This window comes from Eupeodes corollae, chromosome 1 (genome assembly GCF_945859685.1).
Source record: "Eupeodes corollae chromosome 1, idEupCoro1.1, whole genome shotgun sequence".
Classification (NCBI taxonomy): Eukaryota; Metazoa; Arthropoda; class Insecta; order Diptera; family Syrphidae; genus Eupeodes; species Eupeodes corollae.
Genome location: NC_079147.1, coordinates 174,917,455 through 174,945,265, shown reverse-complemented (window position 1 = coordinate 174,945,265; position 27,811 = coordinate 174,917,455). Strand labels below are relative to the sequence as shown.

At 31.1% G+C, this 27,811-nt stretch overlaps 1 protein-coding gene and 1 long non-coding RNA gene across 3 annotated transcripts in view; one reads left to right on the top strand and one right to left on the bottom strand.

Annotated features, from left to right (window-relative positions):
- Window positions 1-18,526, bottom strand: part of LOC129943393 (short neuropeptide F) — a 128,935-nt gene extending 110,409 nt beyond the window's left edge. The window contains exon 1 of the mRNA XM_056052801.1: window positions 18,191-18,526. The gene's annotated coding sequence lies outside the window, so the exon portion shown is untranslated. The remainder of the gene's footprint in view (window positions 1-18,190) is intronic.
- Window positions 8,949-11,896, top strand: LOC129943394 (uncharacterized). 2 transcript variants are annotated; one of them, XR_008781232.1, is made up of 3 exons: window positions 8,949-9,130; window positions 9,557-9,779; window positions 9,846-11,896. It is a non-coding gene; the product is annotated as an uncharacterized LOC129943394 (long non-coding RNA). The 2 variants fall into 2 exon arrangements; XR_008781233.1 differs by having other exon boundaries at window positions 9,271-9,779.
- Window positions 18,527-27,811: the final 9,285 nt, after the last annotated feature.

Sequence of the window (27,811 nt, the reverse complement as noted above, 5' to 3'; positions counted from 1 at the left end):
TCTTTGCGAACCAAGAAATTGATCTGTTGTCAAAATACAGTGTGTTTCGCGCGACTGTGAATACATGCATGTGCTATGGTACCCCGGTTTTCGGACATACTTATATAGAGGCGTTCAAAGCAGTACAAAGATATTTCTTCAAGCGCTTTTTTAGATTGCCAAATTCAACGCCAAATTATGCCATCTACGTTGAATCAGGATTATCGCCTCTTTACATTGAAAATCTAAAATCAAACTCCGACTATTAAATAAGAGTTATGAGAAGAAGCGGAAGAAGTCTTCATAAATCAATCATGGTAAGATTGTTGCAAACTAGGGCTTCACCATTCAAGGATTGGAACGAGTTAGCCCTAGCCCACGGAACTAATCTTCCCCTAAGTGAAACAAACGTTGATGAATGGCCGGGGCTTTTTGCTAATGTCATCGCTAAAATAGATGAAAAAATTTACACCCAGCATCTATCTAGAGCAAATGAAACTACATCTAGAAATATGTATAAGAACCTCAATCACCAGTTACCCTCGGAAGCGAATTATTTCTCTACTGAATTTTCGGCCGAAGCTATAAGCCTCATATTCAGAGCTCGTGTCGAATTGTTAAACTTAAACTTTATGCCCCACCGAGCTGACTTGTCACAAATTTGCGAGCTTTGCAACAGACGAGAGAATGAAGATACAATCCATTTTATTGCAATCTGTCCAATGCTGCAGGAAATCCGACGATTGTATTTCGAATCAAGTCATCTCACCCTAAACCGACTCTATGAAATACTCAATGGAGCGATAGGATGGTCTACCCTCTATAAGTACTGCAAACACGCCTTAGCATATCGCAATAATTATGTAACTTAAAACAGCAGTTGTTGCAGTTCAAGCACCAAAATTTTTGTTGATATCTTTTGTGTTTCAAATCACTTTAAAATTGAAAACGTATAAATATATTTGTGTTTCAAATCATTTCAAAATTGGTATCTTTTTGTGTTTCAAATCATATTAAAATTGTTAAATTTCTCAATTGAATTGTGTAAATCTAATTTTAGTTACTTTATGCTTTTTTGAATTTGTATACTATTTGTATACTTTAAAAAAAAAACTTGTTACTTTTATTTATTTTATTTCATTCTTATTCTTTATAACACTAAATGAAACGTCATAACAGGCAGACGGCAGAATAAGCCATGTCATTATTCTTAAGAAAAGAAATATTGTTAATCAAAAATTTTTGTTAATAAAGAAGTTATCTATCTATCTATCTATCTATCTATCATAACCATACACCCATGTTTCATCACCAGTTATGACCCTTCAAGCAAACATGGATGGTCGTTGACGTCATTTAACAGCTCCTGAGCGATGTTCATGCGATTGTTTTGGAATGAATTTTGCAAAGCTCATGAAAACACGCTGAACCTTAGCAACTACCACAGACAAAGTAAACAGTAAATATAGATGAAAATTGCCTCATACTTTAGGGGCATGTATATGCCAACTCTCTAGACCACCGAAATTTAAAAATTCCGGGTACTTTTTGAACACACCTCGTATCACCTTGCTTCTGAGGCACGTTTATGTGCGAAGAAGTATGAAATGTATTGTAAAATATGTACATTACATACATACATAAACATTTTTATATTCTTTTAAATGAAATAGAAATAAAACAAATGCATTTTGTCGAAATGTTTGATACCTGTCTAATTGATACCATAAAATGCTCGGTTGTTTTTTCAATTAAAAAAAAACACAGCATCATTGCTTAAGACTATTGGTATCCTTAAAAGATAGATAGCATCATGTCATAGTTGACATTCTTGTAGACTTTTAAAAGAAACAAAACGATCCCACCTTGCATTGTTTTATTAAATGTCCAATTTATTTGGCAGCGTTTGCGATAAAAGCTGCCAGACAGCTTAATCTTTTCACCAAAATGATACTTTAACTTTAAGTATCACATAAAATTTGTGACTCGTGAAATAAAAATGTGTTTGAAATAATTGTTTGAATAAATGTAAATGCGTGTTTTATGACACTATTAATTTTTAGCTTTGCTTTAAAGTTTTAATTCTTTATGCCGAAGACAGTTTTGTATTAAAGATCGCAAAAGATTTCCGATTATGCTAAAATGTGGTATGTTTAGAACAGTTTTGACGTAAATAATGCAATCTTGTACCAAAAAAGTAGTAGTAGACCTAAGTAAGTTGTATATACAGTGGTGGACAAGAATTTAGCACACTTGTTAAAGAAAATAAAACCATTTAATTTTCAATCTGTTTTCTTAATATAAAATTAGTCATATTTTATTTACATTACATATACATAGCACTATGTTTTCATAGTACTTCAACAAATATGTTTAACATCTATAAAAAGAAAAAAGTATGGAATGTAGAAACATCAATTTTTCGCCTGAACACGAATTAAGCACATTCAACAGTTTCTTGATAAAATTTTACCTACCGTTATCAATTCTAACTTTTTCTTAGTATTTGCACGGAAAGAAGTGTATGGCATTTATGACAATGCTTATATGGCCTGGAGTCCCATACTAAAAAAGTATCGGTGATATTCCTACATTGTATTGCTACAACTCCTATAAGTATGGGATTATGTTCTATACTGTATGGTACCACAATCTTTGCTTGTAACTCAAGGGTGGATTGTACGTTTGACGAGGCAGCATTGCCTTTAGCCCCATACTGTATCGGAGATGTCGCAATGCTACTAGTTTTTCCCGCTATAATTTATGCCGCCAGTCAATATGGGCCTAACTCCCATACTGGCATTGGCGTGTCGGCTATAACTATTGTCGACGTTATACTATACTGCTTACAACTTTTTATCCAATGGAAATCTTCTAAGCCATACAGAATTGCGTTCACTTCCATACTGGCATTGCAATATTCGCAATGTATTTCTTTCCGTGTAGTAGGGAACCCTCTATTTTGCAGTACAGAAGTAATTCTTCTTTGCAAACTTTCAACCAAAGCCTCACATAGTTACTTTGGAATTGCATACAAAGCATTTTGAATCTCCTGCCACAATTGTGTTCAATTGGTTGTTTTTTTTGCTCAATGTGATGTTCTGTTGAACATTCCACAAATTCTCGATCGGGTTAAGATAGGGTGATTGTGCTGGCCACTTCAAAACGTCGATTTCATTCATCTCTAAAGCACATTTCACTAACTTTGAAGTGTGTTTAGGGTCGTTGTCGTGCATAAAGTGCACTAATAACGGCAAATTGTCTTCTGCGTAGGGTATCATATGATCCCACAGGATATCTCTGTACACGTTCTGGTCCATTTTGGTGTCAATTACGATGGGGCCAACGCCGCGCTGGCCGTGCCATGAAAAAGCAACCCAGACCATAACGTTGCCTTCACCGTGTTTCACCGTCTTAATGGTGAACCTTGGATTATATTCCCTGTTTTTTGGACGTCATACATATTTTTTTCCATCCGATCTGACCCGGCAGAATTTGGATTCATCGCTCTAGAACACGTTTTTCCAAAAACTAATTGGTTTGTATGGGTGAGCTTTGGCAAACTGTAACCTAGATTTCAGATTATTTTTGATACAAGCGGTTTTTTCTGAGCAACGCACCCACGTAGATTGTATTCATTTAAACGGGTTAAATTTATGTCCAGCAAATCAAAAAATCTTCATTTTATATTATTAACTTCCCATAGGAAGTTATTGTAATGGGTCCGATTTGTCAAATTGAAAATTTTGACATTTCTCGGTCAAGGTCCCTAGAGTCGAAATAAAAGATTTTTAGAAAGATGTCTGTGCGTGCGTGTGCATGTACGTTCGTACGTGGCTCAAGAACCAGAAGAGATATCAACTTCAAATAAATTTTATTATACAGATAATAAGGCAGAAAGTTACAGAAAGGGCTCTCAAGAAAATGGCGTGGGTGGTTTTTTTACCATAGCAGTTTGAAAAAAGGTGAAAATTTGGTTAACCCCAAATATCTTACGAACCAAAAACGCTAGAGACTTGAATTAAATTTTATATAATATATTGTACCGAGATATCAAAGAAGTATATTTTTTGAAAAAAAAAATCCATTTAACGGTTTTTTTATAAATCAAAAAAACTGAAAAAAAAATTGTCACCTCCAAAATTTTACGACTTAAATATGATTTCATCTCCAAAACAATTTTGTGCAACGAAGAATAATGTTTTTTACATCTGATAAAATTTTGAGAAAAATCAAATTGACAGTTTTTTATAAAAAATAAAAATCTAAAAAAAAACATTACTCAAAGTTCGTAAAAATTGAATATCGATTCAAATATCTTTTCAAAAACTTTTTTACGTTATAAGAAATATTGTTTTCAACATTCGATAAAATTTTGAAAAAAATCGAATTGACAGTTTTTTTTAAAAAAATAAAACTCTAAAAAAAAACAATAACTAAAACTTGGTAAAAATTTACTTTCGACTCAAATAGCTTTTCAAAAATTAAAAATATTAGCTTCAAACTTATTTTATTTCACAGAAAATATTGTTTTCAATATTCAGTAATCATATCATACTAATATTATAAATGCGAATGTAAGTTTGTTTGTTACTCTTTCACGCAAAAACTACTTCACCGATCATCATGAAACTTTGCACATACACTCTTGAAGGTAAAAGAAGTAACATGGGATACTTTTTATTAAAAAAAATAAAAAAAAAATAGGCTGGGATGCGACCCACACTGATAACTTCCTATCCCGTCTGTCGATTTGTCTTGCTTAAAAGTTTGTCTATATGTACTAGTATCAATTTTACCAAAATTGCGTACTATTTTTTATAGATTTTATTTTTTATGAAAAAACGGACTGTTGGATTTTTATATAAAAATCACTGAATATCGAAAACAATATTTTCTGTAAAATAAAATAAGTTTGAAGCCAATATTTTTAATTTTTGAAAAGCTATTTGAGTCGAAAGTAAATTTTTACCAACTTTTAGTATCGTTTTTTTTTAGAGTTTTAATTTTTGTAAAAAAAACCGTCAATTCGATTTTCTTCAAAATTCTATCGAATGTCGAAAACAATATTTTCTATAAGTTAAAATTAGTTTGAAGCCAATATTTTATAGTTTTGAAAAGATATTTGAGTCGAAAATCAATTTTTACCAACTTTTATAAATTTTTTTTAAGGATTTTATTTTTTGTAAAAAAAACTGTCAATTAGATTTTTCTCAACATCCTTCAGAATGCTTACAACAATATTTCTTATAAAATAAAATAAGTTTGAAGTCTAACTTTCAAGTTTTTGAAAAGATATTTGAATCGATATTTAATTTTTACGAACTTTGAGTAATGTTTTTTTTAGATTTTTATTTTTTATAAAAAAAAACTGTCAATTCGATTTTTCTCAAAATTTTATCAGATTTCAAAAACATTATTCTCCGTTGCTCAAAATTGTTTTGGAGATGAAATCATATGTTAGTCGTTAAATTTTGGAGGTGACAAATTTTTTTTTTTCCAGTTTTTTTTGATTTAGAAAAAAAACCGTTAGATAGATTTTTTTCAAAAAATATACTTCTTTGAGATCACGTTACAGTTTATTATATAAAATTTAATTCAAGTCTTTAATTCAAGCATCTTTCTGCCTTATTATCTGTATAACAAAATTTATTTGAAGTCGATATCTCTTCTGGTTCTTGAGCTATGGACGACGAAAAAACGTCGCGAACGAACGGACGTACGGACGTACGAACGTACGTACACACGCACGCACAGACATCTTTCTAAAAATCTTTTATTTCGACTCTATTGACCTTGAAACGTCGAGAAATGTCAAAATTTTCAATTTGACAAATCGGACCCATTACAATAACTTCCTATGGGAAGTTAAAAATTACGAAAAATAAGAAAATTGTTTGTCAAAATATCGTCAAATTTAGCCATCTAACATCGTAGTAATGAAGTTTCAACCCTGAATACTGTAATACCAACCCACTGTATTACCGACGGTGACGACAATATCTAATTCATTATCTTATTCAATTGAATATAGTTTCAACTGTTTTTAATTTTTCTATATTTACGAATGTCTGCGCATGTTGTTGCATCATGTCAAAGGTCCAATTAGCTTTACAGAACTTAAAATTGTCAGTGGTTAGGAATGTCAAACCTACCGAGAAGCATGTGAAGCTCGGCGTCTGTTAGAAAATGACAATCATTCTGATGAAACTATGGAGGAAGCTGTACAATGCCGATCGTCAGATAAAATCAGGGAACTTTACGCTACGCTTTTATCTTCTTGCGGTCTTTCTAACCCTCAAACTCTTTGGAATAAGTACAAAGAATACATGGCTGCAGATATTTTACATCAACTGCAACAAGATGGTTGGAAAAAAATTAGATGGTTTTGGAATGTCCAGCCCTCGACCAGACAATGTGGATGATTTTGATAATGAAATTGCACGAGAGCTAAATTATGATTTCATAGCACTGCAACATCAAGTGGCAGAATTAGTCCCTCAATTACTTCCAGAGCGAAATCATGTTTTCCATCAAGTTTTACGTAAAATAGACTCTGGCAGTGGTGGACTCTTCTTTCTTTAGAATTCAGAATTATTTTTTTTTTGTTACGGTGAAATATATTTTAACATTTGTTGTTGCATTTCAATAAGCATATTTTAAGGTGTTGAAACTTCATTGTCTGTAGTAATTTTTAAAAATTGTTGATCTCAGCCAAGCAATCAAATTTTGTTATTATGTTGACTCATTTCTATTATTATACCCTTACCCTTCATCTCTCATATTTATTTAATTTCTCCACTGCGGGCGAAGCCGCGGCTAAAATGCTATTTTTATATAAAAATCCAACAGTCCGTTTTTTCATAAAAAATAAAATCTACAAAAAATAGTACGCAAATTTATTAAAAATTGATACGAGTACATATAGACAAACTTTTAAGCAAGACAAATCGACAGACGGGATGGGAAGTTATCAGTGTGGGTCGCATCCCAGCCTCTTTTTTTATATACATATATGTTAAGTACCATACCTCAAATTGGACTCTGAAAGCCTCATTATTTTATTTGGCTCCCAGTCCTTTTTGGTGTTCGTACTTTAATTACCTGTTCCTTTCAAACTATCAAATGGAATTGAGAAGACGCCTAAAAGAGTCCAATATAAACACCGTATTGTAAAACACAGTATCTACCAACACTACATTTCTATAACGCAAGTTATTGAAAGAATACATACAATCATTTTGAACAATGAATACAAATCAGTTCTAAATAATCTGGTTTAATTTTCAGGACCCTATATATAATTTATTATGTTATAATAAGAAAAGTGAATAAACTAATCTCTAATTTTATAGTTTTTGGTACGTTTTGGTGATTTTTTATGGAATAAAATTATCAAAATAAAAATAAAAACTGAATTATTAAATGTAAACGAGGAATCCATTTATTCTTTCCTGTCTACCTACAACTTGTTATAAAAAGTTTGAAAATTATAATGAAATAATATGTATTAACATATTAAATATTAAATTAAATATAATATAAAAATTATATAAGTTTTGGTAAAAACAAGCTTCTTAATGTTTCTCGTTTGTTATCTGGTTTTAAGATTTTTGAACTCAATGTGTTTTTTTTACAAAACATTAATATGAAAAGTGATAATTATTATTAATTATAATCGTTACCAAAAAATTATATACGGTTACAATATTGCCGTGTGCGTGTGGGCACATGCGTATTTATAGTTCTTGTGTGAATAATCAACCAAGAAATGTTTAATTAACTTCTTGCTCGTTGTCTGTGTTATATTGTTTGGAAAAAGGTTCACCCCTAGACGACGGAAATTAAAAGGTGAGTGGATTTCTTTTAGCATTCAAACATAAACTTACCTATTGTGCGTACAATAAAGATGGTTTAACTCTGTTCTGCATGTGACCCGGGAATAGTAGATACAACTATAGACATGACTATGCACACTGTACAGTGTCACCATTCGAAATGTACGAACATTCAACAGGTGTTCAGAGAATAATTGAATTTTATTTTGACACAACTTGGTATGGGATAGTATTATGTATGTATATGTATGTACTGTAGGTAATGTAATACATACACTAAGTTTTATTCAACCTTTATTAACAAGGGTCATTGATGTGCATAATTAATGACGTAAATGGAATTTTTTATGTCTTTGCCTTTGTCCATAGCTTAATTCTGGTGAACAAAATGTTCTGCCGACTTTAATTACATATTCTCGATTCTATATTATTGCATTATGAAGACCAACTGCAACAATTATAGTCTTTTACAGAACTTCCCGTTCGTCATGTTGAAACAATGGAACGTTTTTATATTTATAAACTTCTGGTTTTGCGAATACAAATCGAATATACTAAACATGCACATACAGCATTGGCATGATTTAAAAGTAAAATAATATCTTATATCTTATAATATGTGTGAGTGTATGCATACATACTATGTATGCATAAATATTATACGCAGTCATGATCTTTGTATGTATTGCCCTCAATATTTGTCTAACCCATAAGAGTTGAAATAAATGCTTTTTGTTTTAAATAAGGTTAGGTAAGGTTGGTAGGCTACGGTATCCGATGTGATATCCTGAAGTATTGAACTTCCCTCAAAGAGTGATCAAACCTAAGATATATTGGGTTGTCTTTTTTTATCCATTTAGTGGTTTTGATGAAGCATAAAAGGCTGTTTTGTAATATATCTTCAACACTAGAAAATTCATCTTCAGCAGGATTGATATATAAGTATTGTGAAAATACGTGCTCAAAAATAATAAACAAACCGTGAAAAAATAAAAATAAAAATGTGTTATTTAGTAACAAAAAAAAATTAATATGAACCACTGTTAGGCAGGTTGGTTATGACTTATGGCATATATTATATGTATTTTTTACTACTTTTTAGTATAATTTTCAACTGCTATTATTCCCTTTCTACAGTTCCACTCCATAATAGTTTTATAAATGCTAACCATTTAACCTAGAACATAAAACTTCACTTTAAAATTATTATACAATTTACAAAAACAGGAGTTATTCGATTTTGGTCGTAAAACTTGAATCTATTTAAATAAACGTAGAACAGTTTAAAATTGTTTGTACTTGGAAAATGCATTGTAAGTGAATTGACTGTAACAATTATTTATAAACTGCAACATAAAATCATTCTTCATCCTTAATTATTTATCAGAATTTCCTTTATAATGCATGTGTGCATGTGTATATGTATGTGTAAGTATCGATTTTTTTTTTGCAGGCACGTAGACATATGTATAAAAAACACATTTATACACTCACAACTTAGTGGCTTATGGTGTATTCAAAATCAATTTGAAATTAATTATGTATTAAAAGCATTATAGTGTGTCAAACAATGGCATTTTTGTGATCCATAAAAATCCATTTATCGATGAATGTGAAAGTTTGAATAAATCCATAATATTTTTAATGCTTGTTTATGCACCCATATTACACACTTGACATAACTATACACTGAGTAAGATTGTCCGAGTTATAAATGATAGTCTTATGACTACTCGTAGGATTATGGATTAGTGCCAATTTCAATTCAAGGGACAGGAAAATAAAACCTACACAAACAATAAGGAAGAAAAATAAATCATATAGACTTGAAGTACAAAAAGTGTGTTACCAATTAATTTGTATTATCTTCAGAGCATTTATTGGTGAAGTTTCGATCTTTAAGTTTGTATATTGACACAAAATAATACAAAGTGGCTTAAGAAGGATAAATAGAACATACGAGTATGTATGCAAGCATAATTCTATTTTAATATTTTTGCGGTAATAATTCAATTTCATTCATTCTAGGTCGAGACAGCTGATTGACTATGGATTTGTAATTTCTTTTCCTTCTTTTCTACACAAATGGGAAAACGTTTCCGTATTAACATTTCGTTCTTTACAAATCATAATTCGTGGTTATTATGGAAAATACCACTCTGATAATACTTACATATCTATATGTCTATATACATGTAACCAAACATAATTTCATAATTTATTTATATGGAATCAAGCGTTACTAATATTCTTACATTGCTCAATGCCGATCACAATAAAGAATGTTGAAACCAAATTAAAAATATGTTTCATTATTTGTTAAAAATATTCGATTGCTTAAATTCTCTAAAGATGAAAATACTCAAACACTAAGTCAATGTTCAAGTTGTGATTTATTGAATGATTAAAATTAGTGAAGTAGGAAAACAAGGTTAGCAAAAAAGATATCCTCGATTTGTATGTTTATTTTTGTTAAATTAGATTTTAATCTTTATTTTTTTTATTTTGATTAAAATTTCCCTGTAAGATAAATTAGAAACTAAAACCGCACAGCTCATTGTAACAATAGTGTGTGTTTGAGATTTCATCGATAAATTCATAGAATGGAAATATTTATTTTTTTTTTTTTTCAATTTTCATAATAGCAGTTTTTGATTTCAACAATTTAACAAAAATCAACTGGTTAACAAATGCTAAACAATTTAATAGTTTTCGATTTACAGTTTTACGGAATAAAACTCTGTCTCTGATACTAATTGAAGTTTATTCCTCAAATAAATTCACTTCAATTATTGGAATGAAATTAGTTAAATAACAATGCATTTACTTGGATACACTTTGAAGCATGGTGTTGCGTTGTTTTTAATAAAAATGTCCATGGGAATTGTTATATTAACTCTCGCTAATTATAAGCAATTATAGCTATAACAACAAATACTCATTTAAACCCACGGTTAGCGTAAACAATAAACATGACGATTAAAAATACCCACCAATGTTATCCTTGTATCAACTAAACACTCATTAAGGATCTATATTATGCTAACTAGCTAGCTAGATACGTTCTAAAAACCTATAATACTGCGAAAACCTCAACAGGTTTTTCGATAAAAATAAAGTAAATCACTCAAGTTGGCTCAGTTATTTAGTATTTTTTCACTGTACGTACATACACAGATACTTGATATCGATAAGTCGGCAACTACACACTTTGATGACCTAAAACGCTTATATCATCCTTTATCAAAAAAGGATTGTTTAACACATGAATGCATTTTGACTGCACATATTGCCAAAATCAATATTTTATTTTTAACTCTACGTCCTTTCATCTCTTTCTATCATCACTCGCTGGCTTTAAGAAAACAAGCAAGTCCTAGGTTCAAGTACCTATAGGCACGATTGCCACTTTAGTAATTTATGACCAAATTTGGTTATTATTGTGGGCTTTGTTATTTTTAACGAAATGAATAGATAAATACTTCCTATTTTTTTAAAAGTTGCGATGCATATGAACTATGTATATGACAAGTGTTGCATTCGTACAAATTTTCGAACTTGAGATATTAATCAACCATGACATTGCGTTGGTATAGAAGTCGCAAAAAGGGGATCCCGTTAATTCTTCTGTCTGTCTGATTGCATATTGTTTTGATCTTAAACAATATTGAAAAACGCGATTTAACTTCCGAGTTTGAACTCAATCGACAAAATGGTAAAGGCTGTAGGTAGGTAGATATGAATAAATAAATACTTCCTATTTTTTTAAAAGTTGCCATGCATATGAACTATGCATGTAAATACATATAGGACAAGTGTTGCATTCGTACAAATTTTCGAACTTGAGATATTAATCAAACAAGACATTGCGTTTGTATAGAAGTCGCAAAAAGGGGGTCCCGTGAATTCTTCTGTCTGTCTGCTTGCACCTACAGCCCTTACCATTTTGTGGATTGAGTTCAAACTCGGAAGTTAAATCGCGTTTTTCAATATTGTTTAAGATCAAAAATAACAGTAGTCCCCATTCAATTTTTTGGTCAAAAATTTAAAATTCCAAATTACTCAAAAATTTCCTTAAATTTTTCTTCTTCTTAAAAATATATATTTTTGTATTGCTCCGTAATTTTGTCTTTAAATTTTCTTAGAAACTCATAAAACTATTTCAATTATTTTATATTATTAAAAATATTTGATCAAAATGTGAAACATTTTCTTTTTGGATTTAAAAAAAATTCGGTATCTCGAACCCAGGTCAACATTTTTTTACGAAAATCAAAAATAATTTGTATACTTATTTTTTCTAAATATTTGCATTCTAAAATTTTTTTAAACAAAAACAAACACTTAACATTTATCATTAAAAATGAAAAAGGTATGTTATAAGGTATTAACTTATAAAACCAGAAAAAAAATGAGAAGCGGAAAGTTCTTACCTTTTTTGTTGATTAATTTTAAACCTTTAAAAATTATATGTGGTATTTAGAATATTTACAAATACATTTGTATGAATTTAAGTATTTATTTATTGTTTTACATATATTTAAAACTATATTGTACTAAAATTATGTTGGTAATTATTATTTCAATACAAAATTTTGAATTGGCAACCGTGCCTGTAAGTTTGTATGTACAATGAATTCAATGTGAAAGAAAAATGATAAATTATTCGTTTATAATGTACGTCGTGATCATTTGCAATTCATATGTATCAATTAATTTATATGATATCTTTTTAATGGAATAAATTATTTTAGCAAAGCGAACCTAAACCGCAACGATATTCTTAAAAGGAGCAACAAAAAAGACCTGAACTTATATTACAATTGCAAACAAAATGTATTATTTCTTCAAAACAAAACAAACAAAACAAATTTTTACTGTACACTTATTCTTGTTTTTTGTTGGTTTGCGTTTGTTTCAAAACAAATTTGTTTTATCAGTTTATAGTGATTTCATTTCATATTGTCAATTATTTTGTTTCATCTTTGACCATGGGACTCTTCAACTCAAAGCAATTATGATGGACTTTATTGATGTGTCTATATAATAAATCAAATTTTAACAAGTAAGTTTATCTGAAATCAGAATTTGAAGACCAGGAAGAAATAGTAAACTATTGACTACAAACACTATTCATATCCACCTGATATCATATAATGCACTTTTATTTTAGTCTGCCTTTTGCACCCATTCGATCTTTATTTGCGATGGGGTGCATATTTATATTCGTATCAACATTAAATCAATTTCGAAATACAGACATTTTTGAGTCGGTTTGCCCAATAAACTCATTAAGAATTGGCAAAATTGTTCGAGATATGCCATTATGTTTAAATATCCCAAGCACCCATGTACCACTTGTACATTTCGGTTTGACTTGTAGTAAATGGAGCGGAAATGTTGTAACTTTAAATTGCAATTTCAAAATATTAGCAAGACAGGTATCATTTAAAGAGCAGGATTTTCGGAATTGTCGCCATTATTCACTCCGCGTGTTGGTGCTGGAAAAAAGACTTGAGTAGTGGTGATTTATTGGAACAATGGTGAAACGTTTTCGGACAGCACTTACGTTAAGAAACATTTTTATTCAATGGTTAAGAACTAATTATATATTTTTTTTTATATTGTGCGCGCACTAAAGGACTTATGAATACCCTTATAATAATTGAACACAGTGAGAGCAATTAGGAAAGGAGGATAGGATAAGAAAAGAGAACTGCTGCACATTAGATTTGAATGTCTGCACATTGTAATGAGTGGGAAATATTCCACATTCGCGTAGTACGGCTAAAGAAAGAATCTCTGTACTTAACAGTACGTCTGAAATTGAGCTCAAGGGTAAATTGATGGGTATTACGGTTGAATTGTTTAAGGGGAGGAATGCAACTCGCTATTTCGCTAGAGTATTGTTTTTAAAGAGACCTTGCGGCGGAGTTCAAGAGAAGCAAATGTCTCGGTAAGAGAACGATCTCCAATCAAGACTCAAGTACGTTTTTGGAGCACCAGCCCAAATGTGAGAGTTATACTTAAGTTTTGGACGAATAAAAGCTTTGTAAATTATAGCCATATCAGAAGTGGTAAAAAACTTCATGCATCGTCGGAGATAACCTAAACACTTAGCAGCATTTTTGGCGATGTCAAATATGTGATCACTCCACAACAAGTAGTTTGATATGCACATTCCTAGGACTGTTAGATGTTCAGTATCCTCGATGCAAGTTCCACTCATGAAAAGTGGCATTTGGTGAGGGTTACGATTTTGCGACAGTAGACAGCATCGAGTTTCCGAAGCATTCAATTCAACACGGTTTTTGATTTCCCATTGGACGGACAATGCTGTCAAGATCAGAATTTAATGAATACGCTGCCGTTGGTAGTCCACATCCGAAGAACATGGATGAGAACCTAGAAACGAATATGAAAAGCTGAGGGTCGTCAGCGAAACAATTTAGTGGGTTAGAAGTTTCAGACAAAAGATCATTTATAAAAATAAGGCAGAGCGTCGGAGATTAACCGGAGCACTGAGGCACACCAGCGTTTATGTTATGAATTGAACGGCCCAAAAGGTAATTTCTAACCCAACAAAGAAGAGGTTCACCGATACCAAAAGCAAGCATTTTCGATAAGAGAGCTTGATGCCAAACTCTATCAAATGCCTTTGAAATATCAAATGCAATAATCTTACTTTCTCCAAAACGATGTATAGATTTGTTCCACTGTTCGGTGAGATAAACCATGAGATCACCAGTGGACCTATTGCAACGAAAGCCATACTGCCGGTCATTAAGAAGCTTCTGTTCTTCAAGATATTTCTTAAGCTGAAAATTGATCAGCGTTTCCAAGACCTTGGAAAGAAGGGACGTAAGTGCAATTGAACGATAGTTAGAGGGGGGGGAGGATTCGCCTTTTTTAGGGACAGGCTGGACAAATGCAGTTTTGTATTCACTCGGAAAGAGACCAGTAGAATTATAGGACAGATGGAAAAGTGGTTTTGCCAGCGTTGAAGAACACCACTCCATATTGATGCTAATGATAAATATGCGATACTGGTGCCTCAACAACTATAACAAAAAAACAACAAAACGTATAAAAACGAAAATTTGCTGTGCCATTTCTGCAAGCACGGGTCCTTATTTTTTGTAACCAAAGTATGATAGCCACTGCTCCGGTGTTTTGCCGTATAATTAATGAGTTTCTGTTACAGTAATTGCAGCTGTATTCAGAGTACAACAACCGAACAAAATCTATAAAAGACGGTGCCACTCCGCACACAGGCATAATGTCGATGGAAAGGGTAAGGATAGATTTTACTAATAAACCTATCAGAAAGTACGGAGACCTTGCATGGCCTCAACGGTCGCCAGACTTCGCACTTTGTGATTTCTTCCTATAGGGATAGGTCAAAACAAAGGTTTACAGTAACAATTCTAGTTCAAATCAGGCCCTGCAGGAAAGAGAACAATGAACAAATCGTTAACATCGTTTTTAAAAAATATCCCCATGTTACTCTGCATTTAATGGAAATAAAAATAAGTAAAATAGTTGTAGCTTATTTATATTGTATTTAAAAACATTCCCCTGGACAACCTTTACATACCTACTTGGTAAAGTTTAATTCTTGTTAAAATACTAACACATGTATAAAAATACAATTAAAAGTAAAAAACTAATTACAAAAGGAATTTAAAGGTCCTGATACTAGTTCTTTAATAAAAAAGGAGTACTGGTATTTAAGAAATTCAAGTATAAAGAAATTGTAATAATATATCAAAACTTAATGACAAGTCCATAATTATTGTATAACCCTTTCTAAAATTAAAAAAAAAGAATATAAAAACTTTCAATATGATTTTTGTATGAACAAAAAGGGATAAGCTACCTCTTAACTTGGGCCTCATGAACAAACCCTCATAGTTTTAGTAAATGCGAGCGAACTATCGTTATGCGTTTTATGCTGTTACAAAAGTAGTTTTCCCTTTCTGTTCATATTAATTTAACTTTATAGGACTTTGAAAAAATTTCAAGCTAAAAAATCGTTTTTAATTATTAGCATTCTCTGCTTTTAAAACTAAGAGAAAAGTATGTACTTATGAGATTAATTTATTGTAAGTAAGACAAAAGTAATATTGACCAATTGTTTCATTTACAATTTTTTTTAAATAAATTGATATAGGTATGTTTAATAAAGCCAGCAATTCCATATGATACTACAAACTTGATTGATTTTTCTTAAATTCCTTTTTTATATAAAATGCAGGATCCTGTGCCCTCCAAGCAAGAAAACTATTTTCCTAAAAAAAGAGACTAATAGCTTCATAAATTAATTCCTGAATTCCAAAATTTGAATTCATCAAGTTTGTACAGAGTTTTTGTTTTTTATATTAATGAATTGCAACACAATTGATAAATGATTGAATTACAGGTGTTGACAAATAAAACTTGAATCCAAAATATACTTATAATAATAAATAAGCAAATAAGAAACTAAGAGGCTTTTAAATGAATCCATTTTTGTCAAAATTAAAATTATGATGTACCTTTTTTTGTGTAACAAACTTTTGACCCGCAAATGCGAGTAGGCATTTGTGTGTTCTCAAGTAAGTCATATCTCAGCTTGTTTTTATATTAAAACCATTTGCTTAAACACACAAAAATGGGGAGTAAAAAGGCTTACAATGGTTTTTTCATCTATTTAAAATTCTATTTATTTAAGTTGATTAAATTATTTATATTGCAAAATGCTTCCACACGATTGCACTTCGGGTTTTTAAGAATATTCCGGGTGAAATTGCGATTGTCCATGCAAAATTATTAAATTATAAGCACTCTTCTCATTGGATAGAAAAAGATCTTTTTTAAAAACCATTGAACCGAAAATATAATATTGTTCTCTATTGCGTCGTTAAACGTATGTATGTATTTAGTTTTACATAATTTATAAGAGTAACTTAAAAGATTACACTAGCATTTCTGAAAAACTTGATGAATTGTATCAAAAACATTTGTAAATGCAAAGTTTAATTCATCATTGTGTAATTGTAGTTTCTAATACAATGGTAGTGTTTTGAACATGCTTCTTTTTATAGAAAGAATCGATTTAACAAATATACATAATTTATTATTGTTGTCATTCATTATAATTTTAAAATGTTATCAATTTTCAATGAAGACTACGTTAGGTTTTCGACTTTGATGTATTAAATAATTCTAACAATGGAAGTGCTTTTTAAAATTGTATCTGGAAAAATTATATCAATTGTCTTTTCTCTAAAAAAAAATGTAATACCTAATTACGGTCTTTACGGTCAACATAAAAAAGTTCATAAGCAAACATTTAAAAATATTGCATAAAACTTTGGCGTGACACTTTCTTTTAAAATAGCAACATTTGTTTAAATGTGTCTAACTTTCTAATGAAATTTTAAATAGTTAAAATAATGAGCCTATTACCTTGTCTTGTTATATTAGACAATCGATACAAATATGTGTTTAAAAATATCGATTTTATTTTTAAGAACGCTCATTTTTAAGTATGTTCTATCTTTGGTTTCAAGAAAACCTACTGCCTCTTGCGAGGAATTGACAAATCCTCCAAAAGTAATTCTTGTCATAAAAAGTTCTTTCTGTAGGTCCCCTTCATCCCTGAGATTGTAAATTGCCCGCACGAATGATTGAGAGTATTTAGCCACGAGGCCCAAGTTCTCAACGGGCTATTACGCCACCTAATTTGTTTTATCTATTTTTAAAATGAACATTTAAGCAACTAATACCACAAAAGTCGGGCTAGATGTCCCTAAAAAGCACTTTATAAATGTCTTTAAAAAACACAAAAAATGGTAGAAAGTAGAAGGAAAAACATATAGTTAGTAAAAAATTGGTTAAAAGACTCAATAACCAGAATAACTTGATGTTTTTTTTATTAAGGTAAAGCAGTTTAGTGCCAGCAACTTATCGTCCTCTGTTTTTTTCCTTAAACTTAACATTTTATTTACCAGTGGTTTTATAAAAACTATGACATGTATGTACATGTAAAAAAAATGCTTTCCATCATCTAGCAAATGCGAATTTTTAAATGCGGATATATAAAGCGACTGGATATTATACTTTCTCAAACAAGACACTGTCTTAAAATTAGGCTCGACACTTTAACATTTCCACTTGAATTAGTTAACAAGGTTCTAGAGAAATATTTTAGTATTTTTTTTGGCTAAAATTAGCAGTATGAAACGCTTGTTGGGATCTAAAATGTGATGCTTATTCATTCAGAATAAAATATATAGAAAATATTGATCTGAGATTGAACTTAAACTACATGGAATCTAAAAATAGCCATTTTATCATTCTTTTCTGTTAAATTTTGAAACTTAACTTACGTAAAGGTATGGATGCAAATCCTCGGGGGTGTGTTTAAACTGCTTGGATTATGTTATTTACTTATTTTTTCACAGAAATGCTTATGAGTTGATTTGCTGCACGAAACTTGTTACTTAACTTCGATTAGAATGTTATATGTAATATTTGTATATATTTTCAATAACTGAAATGTACACTCACGGTTGTTACTGATTTTGTGAAAATAAATTTTTACACATCACTTTCGTTATTCTCAATGGATTTATCCAGTAAAATTATTCGCAAAAACACAACTTGTTACGGTAAAAATTGTCAAACTTTCACAAACAACCGTTCGGATACGTTATTCAAAACGTAATGAGATGCAGCTTTCGAAAACAACGTGTATTTATATGAATTCCTCCCTCAACATGAAGATAATCATCCTTAGCTTGTGTCTTTTAGTTGAAAGCAACACCGGATAATTTCAAATGACGTTTATCCTCATCCGGAAGTGATGAAAGTTGATGTAGAAATACAATAAAAAAGCTTTTTGGTTTGTGTATTGAATAAGAATTTTAAAGGGAAGGGATTTAATAAATATTTGGAGCTGCGTTCTTCTAAACCTTCCCACGCATAGTTTTAAAGGCGGGCCTTTCTCCAAAATGCGGGGTTTACTTTGAAGCTTAAATGCGTTTGGTGGGTGGTGTGTAAGTAACAGTTCTTTCTTGTCCCAAATTGTGTTTTATATTTTTTTCTCTTATGAGCATGTTCTTTGATTGATGATGAATATGTCAAGGGTGATTGCATTTGAATACAATAATATTCCAACTATCAACAACTGTGTTATTTGACTAAAATTTCAATCCTTATTATTTATTTATTAGAGACACAAAATTGTTGATTCTTTGAAAATGTATGCATAATTGCACTCGTTATAGTTTTTACTATGTCATGCTGTTAACTTATCTTTTTTTGTAATAACATGAACTCCAAAACTTCTTATTAGAGAACTTATCAGTAAAACATAGATATTTTTTGATATATTGGTTAAAAGTTAGTAATGTCCTATTTTGATAAACTATTTAAATGCATATTTTTCATGAAAATTTAGGCAAATTAATTTTAGTACATATGTAGGTATACATTATATTATTTTTATTGTTTTTTAGATGCATGTACGTCCGTACATTCGCGAAACCTTTTTTCGTCAGCCATATTTTAAGGACAGTTTGACACATCGACTTTAGATATATTTTGTTTTAAAAGTTGCCCTTAAGAAAATTGAATGGGTGAAGAAAGAAAAACTAAAATAATTTAAGAAAAGTGAAAAATTTATTTTAACCAAATATTTCTCCATCTAATAAGTCTATAGTGACTTTAATTAAATGTATTAATTATACATTGTTTTATGATACCAAATGGAATCGAACATTTCAAGAAGTAATAAAGGTACTAGAGCTAAATTTTAAATTTACAAAGCTAAAAAGAAGATTTAGCTTATTTTAAACGAAGTTAACCCGAGTCGAAATTTTGTCCCTATTTTCGTCCCCAAAATCCAGGTTCTCTGAAGTTCAAAGAGATTGAAATGAGGATCACTTACTGTTAAAACGTTGCTCCTCATTTGAACCTAATAGTGGCAGTTATCGACAGCAAAAAGCCGCAAATGAACCTTTTTTATCTTTACCATAGCTATTTTCTTTGTTCATTTACTCTCTCTCTTTCTTTCTTTTTATTTAGGAATCTTTTTAAAATAAAATAATTTATATTTTAATTTTATCCTTTTTTTATTCATTAAACAAAATAGTTTTTATTAACATTAATGATTAATTTTAAAGTTATAATCCTTGGTCGAAATCGCCTTTTACGTCGTCGTTGTCGTAGGAGTCGTAGTCGTTGCTGTTCCCGTCGTTGGTGTCGTCGACTTTATTAGCTCCATCGTTACCATTTTCACTATCATTAGTTCCATCCTTGTCATTTTCACCATCATTGTTGTCATTGTCATCATCTTTTGTGGCAACAACAGTGACAACAAACAAAGCAGGTACACGACTAGGTAGGCTTATTAAGTATGAAAAGAGGATAATATGTATTTCCTATGTTGATAAACCTTCATTTAGGACAAAATGAGGTTCACAACATATGCGTAGAAAACGGAAAGATTCATGTAGGATGAAATGAGGACGATGAAAGATCGTTGAGGATGAGATGAGGTTCGTTTTTCTGTAGGAGCAAATGAGGAGAAAAGATCCATTTAAGGATCAAAATAGTGCCGAAATTTCGACTGGGGTAAGTAAGTAGTATATAAAAATAATAATTTCTTTATTTCTACAAATAAAAACCCTTATACAACTCTAAAAACTAATATTGCAAAACTCCCACGTTTAGTTTATGACTAGAGCTTTGGTTTGATAAAACAAACTGTGAACTGTGAAACAAACAAAAACAAATCCACTTGACAAACTGCCCTATCCGAAATTTAGAGCTTCTAACAAAATTATATAATATTGTAATTAATTTATTTATTTTCAGAGAAAGAACAGTTTACATAATTTTTTTTGTTAAGTTTACAATAAGCGAGTTTGAAAGATTGACATTGCTTTGTTCATAAAGCCTGTTAGTTGAATTGCATCATGGTAAATCAAGCATAATTTTAAGCAATCAAATTCTAGATAACTGAAGTACCTATTTTATATACAAACTAAATATTTAGTAGTGTGTTGAGCCACCTTTCTCTTCTAAAACTTCAAACATCTGGATTTAAAGGATTGTCTACAAACTAGCCAAATAATTAAGTCAAATCGAGTTCCAAGCTAATTTAATGCCTTTCGTAAGTTCGGTTAACTGAATATTGTTGTCCTGATTCATAAACTTGACATGTCAACCATCCGCAAACATTTTCAAAGATATTCAAATTTTGCAGAATATGGCGTCAAGCTTAATAGATCCACATTTTGGCTATGTATATTACTGCATTATAATGTTGATAAATTCACGTCAAGGGTCCAAAAAGGGTATAAAGTATGGATAATGGATATGCCTTTTCCAATATATCATTGTAGTTGACATTAGTTGTATAGTTCGCGGGTTCCATAATAAGAAATGGCCCTCATACCTCCAAAACGGCTATGCAGCCGGTCCAAATAATGTACTTCTCTATATTCACTGAACCCATTAATTTGAAGTTGCATATTGTTTATTTGGAATTAAATTTATCTTTTACATGGTTTTTAATCGTCAGAATTTTTTTAGTTCGTCAGAATCCAAATTGATAATTAGGAAAAATATTATTCTCATAAACGTGATTGTCAAGATCTTCCTTGATTATTTCGTCTAGTAGCTTGCTTGCTAATAGATCTCAGTAAGCTTATAGGAATCTAGCTGCTGGCATCGTCTTTTCTGGAAAGTAACTTTATTTTAGACAACTATTGAAAATTGCAGTAAGATATCGAAAACCTGAGAAAGGCACATATTTCAAAAGTTTGTTGCTTATACCGTCAATACCAGTACAATTTTAAGTTTTAACATTTTGAATCAAATTTCTTACTTTACTAGATTTAATCCTGTTTGTTCGATATTTTATTGCGAAAATAAAGTTATTGTATGTATACTGTGATCACTAAAATGGGTTGTTGCCTCATGATTCTTTGAAGGATTTGAAGCTCATAAGTTTGCAGGTGGAACCTCTTTTATTTAACTTTGGAAACTTTCAAAATGTTGGCAATTATGACATTTCGTTATTTTACCAGCGTTTTGTCTCTTAAAGTCCCAGCGGACAAGAGTTCATTCAGTTTTATTATTCACATTATTCCGGACGAAATAAGTTCATCTTTAACCAATTTTTCGGCTAGGAGAACAAGTCGTGATAACACCACTTTAAGAGGTCGCATTTCTTTGCACGAGTATGAACAAATTGAATGTCTGATTTTACAAGTTCAACTTTGATTTTTTTTAAATATTTCATTCGATGGAGGGATCATTTTGTGACTAGGGAGGTATTTTTGATAAGATAGTTGCCAATCTTTAAATCACTCGTTGACTTGTAGATTTGAGAAGATCTATTGGAGGAACCCTGTCTTTAATGGTACTTACCCATAATAAATAGTTTCCATAAATTTTCTACAACACAGTTTTTTCAAATGAAACATAATATAAATGGTTGATAGTATAGGTATTTCTTTAATGCTTGAATGTGAATTTTCCAGTCCATTTTACTGTCAATGTTTATTCCCAGATATTTATACTCAGTAACTGGTTCAATAACAAAACAATTTGGAGAGCAAATATTTACCAACGCATTAGATTGTTTACCTGCGGAGGTACAACAAGAAATACTACTTAGTGGGATCTTTTTGCAGTCATAACTATGCTGTACAAAAAGAGGAAGACTCAAATCTACAGCAAGTGATTTGAAAAATATAATTCTTGTTTTCTCACTAATAACTAGTTTATGTATGCCAAACCAATGTCTTTATAACTCTTAGTCATGATTAATGTCTGAAAACAAATCAAGCAAAGTGGTACTATAAACACATGCTAGGTATATCATCAGCAAAGCCAACTACTTTACCTTTTAAATTAAGAGCAAATATACTATTAATATAAATAAGAAATAATAATCTTGATCTTTTGTTCCTACTATTTTGTACATGTTTTTTGCCTTATATTTTTAAGAACTAAACTGTTCCGCTGACGACATTGCTCTTAGCTTTTCAAGCATATTCTTCGTTTTAAGATTTATATCCTTGAAAATTCAATGCCAACATAGAATAAGAAAATAAAATGTTTGTCTTGCCTTGGGGGAATTTTGTCAAATGCGGAATCAAAAACAGTGAATTTAGTTCTTCGAAAAATGTTGTGCATTGTAGTTTAATCATACTTCTTACCCAATGCCAATTTTGTTTGGGTTCTGAACAGCGTTAAATTCTAGATATGGGCAATGTGCTCTAAAGAAAATTTGATCACATATTTAACATCGCCAAAATGGTGTAGGTTTTTTCGATAATGTAAGAAATTTTTACAAACCTATAATACATAAAGACTCTTTTCATCTGGTAATTCTCATGTTTGGACAGGTGTCCCAATAACCCAATTAAAGGTTCTTGGTCAGAATTCAAAAGAGAGATCTAAAAATGAAATAGGCTACTCAAACACTTGCTACTCTCAAACACAGCCCCAATATTTCATGACTGGCATTATGTTACCGATATTTTCATAAACAGTACTAAAAAATTCAACCATAACACCAGTACTTCTATTATCACAATTTTAGACGTAGTGTCTTTTTTGCCGCAATACACAATGGGTCATATTCATAGTTCCTTGATAAGTTCTGATTTTGTCTTTGCTAAATTAAACTTCAGTTTATGTTATTCATAGACAATTTTAACCCATTGTAAAACCATAATCTGGAGTCTAAAAATAAACAGGACGGAACCTATGTTTAAGATGTGTCTTAATCTATTAAACGTCAAAAACAAACAAACTGATCGAGTAAATTAAGTTACGAGACATTTTATTTGAAAATTTAAAAACAAAAATTGAAGTGTCAAAGGCCTTAAGCGTATATCAATGTTTTGATAGTTTGCTGGGTTTTGGAATGCTACCAACTAACAAAAAACGAAATCTCTACTTACCCCTTTGATATACGAGTATGTAGATGAAGACGATTTGTATGAAAGGTATCGACTTGAGAGGAAAAAACTGTGAAGTTTATGATTGAACATCTTAATATTTTAGATCGAAATTCAATGGAATGTTTGCTAATATCTGCGTTCTTACAAATCTTAGAATCAACCACCGCCCGACCTGTTTCTTACTAAAGAGAGCTGGGAAATTCTTTTTGAATAGCAGCTGTGTCTAACCTATATGTTAAATTTAGACTCGAGTTCAAAAAGTCTCGGGTTTAAAATATGTATATGAATATGCCCCAACGTGTTTTTAATCATCATAAACCTTTGGATTAGATTTTCAATTCATTTCAGCAGCATACTAGACAAATTTAATTTTGTTTTAAATAATTCAGAAATAATTGGATCGTTTCCAATTTTCCAATTTAAGGGCATAGCATTTAGTTTTTCTTTGACGACGAAAAGTTTTAAATTGTAAATCTACTTTTGAAAGTAAACAGAAAATAATAACAATCCCACAATCCAATCCGTATGCGCCATGGTGCATTTATTTTCTTTGTATAATGACCAACAGAATGTATTATGTGCAGTATCAGTATGTATTAACCTTTCCTCCAATTACTTTAGTCTTTTAATTAATAATAGTTTAAACTTCCCTTTCATCAATCAATCAAGTCTAGTACTCGTACATTTCAACCCATACTTATTCCTCTGCAAATTTGATTTGTTGGATGTGAGCAACGAATCTTAAGCCATAACAAATATTTGACTATCGGTTATGTGACAATAGCTTCATTAAATGGTAATTCGATATAAAAGTACTTATCGTTTCCCGTTTAATCGACGAAATCATTATCCGCTATGCGTGTATGCATATTTTAGAAAGTGTCCCCTAACGCCACCTTCTTTCTGTTTGGATATTTCATATGAGAAAAGAATATGAAGAATGAACATGGGCATAACGTTAACAATGAGCATGGACATGAGTGCATACACTATTGTGTTACAATAAACGTATTTACGTATGTATTATGCCTAAATATGAATCCTTAAATGAGCTTTGTAGACAGCAACCAGTTGAATGTGATTTACGGTAGATCTCTGCTCTCATTGTACTTTTTTGGCTTATATTGGCTTTTTTGGCTTATATCGTGGCTATAAATTACACATGCTCTTTCTGCCCTTGTTTTTAAAAAGCTTTTAATTGAATTAGATTGTGTATTGTATTTTTTGACATTCATAACATTATTGAGAAAATCACTATATTTAATTTAGAGATCAAGTAAATTTATTTAAAAAAAAAATAGAAAATGAGCATGATACATATGTACATATATGTATGCACTGAAAATACTTAATTTCATCCCCTAAGCCAATAATTTATTCTGCATTTGGCATAATATTGTAAATATACATAAATATAGCTGTATGCTTTATGAATTGAAACTTGATTTGAATCAAAATTATAGAGGCACAGAGCAAGTTTTGCAAATAAAAATCAAGGAGAATATTTGATGAATGAGTACGTACTTCTGAATAACTAGCTGTACATACGTAAACGTGTCGACCTTCTCTGTCAATTTCCATACAATTTCAATTTTAACCATAAGGTTCATACATATTGCAGATTTTTTAGTAAATTTAATCAACGAAAAATGCTTTGTCTATCAAAAACAACTAAAATATGTGTTATATTTGAAATACACCAAATTGTAGGAAAATAAGTGTTCCACGAAAACTGCTATTCGTTTTTCCCTTGATTGGCGTAAAGTTTTCAACGTTTAACAATTTTTCGGTAATGAAAATTGTAAAAAGACAAATTTAAGCATATTTACATAATTATATGTATTTGATTCTATACAAAAAACTATAAAATACATGGGTGAAATCGGCTAAGGTGATAATATTGACTATGATATTTTTGATAGTCAAATTGACTCGAATTTTTATTCCGTCTGTGTAAGAGATTCAACTCAATTCAATTCGATTGACAAATTTCTGATCAGAGTTGTCAGAATTTGTTGTTGCCATGGTGACATTTTAAATTGTTTCCTATAAAATGTCTTGATAAAAGTATGCGTTTGAATAACATTCTTCCATTTTTGTGTTTTTTAAATGTCATAAGCTTTATCCGTCACGAGAATGTGGTTTTTGTACCCAAAAAAGGTAACTGAAAAAATTTTAAATTCGGGTTTTGTAAGCGTCTGGTAGCTCTTTTCAGAAACGACAAACATATTTGCCTGAAAATGACTATCAAATTTTTATTGTGACAGCTTTCAAGGTATCAATTTAACTATAACCTTACATACATAGATCAAGTTTGATTATTTTGACAGACATTTATCAATAATCACCATAGCCGATTCGACCCCAGGATTAATTTGAAGCTTTATACGATTTTTTATTGAGGGCCTACACTTGTACCTATGTATACTACTTTTAAGAACTTTTGAATTTAGACTTCAAGATTTTATGTCTACAAGGTCAACTTGTCTGGCAAGAAATTTTACTTGTTTGCTTAAAGTATTTATCTTTATGATTTAATGCCTAACCGAATTTGTAAAGTTTTAATAAAGACTGCATAATAAAGACTGAATGGAAGGTGGCAATCTCCACAACTTAAATTGATAAATAATCTTCTATATTAGTACTCTTTGTCGGGCTATTGGTAGGAAGAGCACATTGCTTTTGAATCACTTTTCTGTATAAATGATTGATTGACATTTTGTTTATCATTGCAGTTTTTTATAAAATGTCAACAGAGCTATACCGAATTTACAACGCTCAAGGGTGTAAATTAGGGATCGAGCAGTACCTTCTACTTCTCTTTAAGAAGTGTATGACGGAAATTTTTAGGAATGACTACCCTGCTAGAGCCTCTCTGGTAATTGTGGGTAGGCACGGTCGGTTGAATTCAGTGATTTGCTAGCGTATGCAGTTGGGCGTTCACGACAATCTGGCATCCTGTGGGATAGCACTGCACCCAAACCAACAGGACTTGCATCAACAGCAAGTAAAACAGGCAAGTTGGGATGATACGAAATTAGAACATTATCAGAAACAAGTTCTTTTTTTAAAAACTCGAATGCTTTTCTCCCTTCTGAAGTCCAGTAGAATTTACGTTGCTTAATCATTTCGCGAAGAGGTGCAGAAATCGTGGACAGATTTGGTATAAATGAATGGTAATAACTAATCTTACCTAGAAAAGGTTGAAGTTCTGCTGCTGTTGTAGGTTGGGGGGCGTCTCGTATTGCGGAAACATGCTTGTCCAGTTTGTGAATCCCTGCGCCATCGATACGATATGCTAAGAAATTGACTGATTCCATAAGGAAAGCACAAGTCGTAGTTTGAGTCCAAATTGATGCAATCTCACGAATGTAGCTTCCAAAGCTATCAAAAGCTCGTCAACAGTATCAGTAAAAACCAGGAAATCATCGAAGAAGTTGATTGTATTTTTAAGACCATGTGTGATTTCTTCTGTCCTACGATGCCATACAGCTGGTATACTTGTCACACCATACTGTGCCCTTGTTGTTTGAATAAGTCTATGAGTAGGTGTACCTATTTAGTATTTAGTGTCATCGCTTCAGAAAATTCTTTACTGCACGGCAAACTCATAAATGCATCTGTTATATCCAATCGACAAAAAAATTTTGCTCCACGTAATTTATAGAAAAAGTCTTCTGCTTTGGATATTCGATGTTCATCCACGATCAGCTGTGGGTTGAGTGTTGATTTGTCATCACCAATCACCAGTGATACGTTTTTTATTTCCCTTGACTACAACATGAGTTGGCGATGCCCATCGGGAATGAGTGACTTTTTTATCTATTGTTTGAAGTTTTTTATCTATTTCTGAAGAATATGTATTAAGAAGCGAATATGGAATAGGTCGGGCTTTTGCAAAAACTGGCTGCACGTCGGTTTTGAAGTGAACGTCAACTGGTGGTCCCGTCATGGTACCTGCAGTTTCGCTAAATAAGTCTTCGTATTTGATAAGCAGGTTTTCTTTTGAATTTGTATTATCAGAAA